General features: G+C 32.0%; 1 pseudogene; it reads left to right on the forward strand.

The window, feature by feature from the left end:
- Positions 1–207: 207 nt before the first annotated feature.
- Positions 208–879, forward strand: LOC149530644 (osmotin-like protein; annotated as a pseudogene).
- The last annotated feature ends 704 nt before the right edge of the window (positions 880–1,583 follow it).

Consider the following 1,583-nt stretch of genomic DNA (forward strand, 5'->3'; position numbering starts at 1 on the left):
CTATTTTTTAGGTAAGTTTAGTTGAAGATAGTTCAAGATAAACCTATTGGTAATATTTTTTATTATAGCTAAGATGTTGTAAAATAAGAGATTTTCTCTATGACTGTAGATTGAGATAGAAAATGTTCAAGAGTAAATAGTTAGCATTTTTTCATTCTCTTCTTATACTGAAGATTGTTATAACATTATATTATTGGGTCACAAAGAATGGCAGGTGAAAATATGATGGTGGGTAGTAGCTATAAAATAAAGCGATGGAGAACATATGGTCTAGAATATAGCCAAGGTCACGAGACCCTTCTTTCCCTAGGAGGGCTTTCTCTTAAACCCAATGAGTTCAAAAGCCTCAATATGCCAAAAGAGTGGCAGGGGCATATTTGGGGCAGGACAAGATGCAAGTTTACACAACCAAATGTCTAACTCATAGAAGACTACAATTGAAAACTATAGTTCAGTGGCATAAAGGGAAAATACCTTGTCACTTTTGTTGAGTTATCATCCTATTATAACATCACATCTTATATAGTGAGTCTTTTGAAGGGCTTCAATTCACACTTAAACATCACAACTCATCTACATGAAGGGAATTTTAGTAAGCCATTATGCAGAGGTGATGTCCTCAGTACTTGTCCTTATATTGTGCAAGTGAAGGATGGGAAAGAGGAATAGGTTTCCTGCAAGACTGCATGCTAGATTTTGAGAACATATAAGTATTGTTGTGTTAATCAGTATGACAACTCTGATGCATGTAATCCTAGTCAACATTCCTTGAACTTTAAAATGATGTGCCCTTATTCTTATGCGTTACCTTATGATAGTGCTGATTTGGTTCATACTTGTGTTCAACCTAGAGATATCAGGCTCATTTTATGTCACTAACTTGCACAGTTAAACAAAATGATTAGGAAAATTGCCTTATCATTTGGGTTCAATTGTAGGCACCCATGATTGGGTCACATTTTTGAGTCACATTAGTACCTTGTCAATATGTCTCACAACAAATAGTGTACAAGATGTTGTCATTCAGTTTAATAGATTGGAATTCATTTGTTTCTCTTGATATTCTCTCTACTATAGTCCATTATCTTTAAACTTTTATCACTATCCCAAGGCATCCTTTTCATCCAATTTTCTCTTTCAGATTTGGATTTTGCAGCTCTACGCAATATTCTTCAAAACAACCAATGAAACCACAACTACAACAAGAATGATAATTCAAGTAGATTAAGTATCATATATGATAACTTGCATTATATATTGTTTTAAGTTCATTTGGGCTTTACTCATGATTGGAATCTATGAATATATTATAAACAAATACACAAGAAAGATTATTTTTACAAAAATGAATATTGTTTGTTGTCTTGGAATAATATCAATTTTTAGAACAATATGCTATAGAAGAAAAGAAAGTATCAACAAGATTACCATTAACAAAAGATGGCTACAACAATGGTTGATACATTTATTTCTCTAATAAAATTACTTTTGATAATATTACATCATCATTGGCCAATATATTAATCATACATATTTTGAATAGCTCTATAGAAACCCTAATCTATAGCTTGAAGAGATTTTAC

Source organism: Cupressus sempervirens, chromosome 11 (assembly GCF_028749045.1).
Source record: "Cupressus sempervirens isolate cs-2001-9-10 chromosome 11, ASM2874904v1, whole genome shotgun sequence".
Lineage (NCBI taxonomy): Eukaryota > Viridiplantae > Streptophyta > Pinopsida > Cupressales > Cupressaceae > Cupressus > Cupressus sempervirens.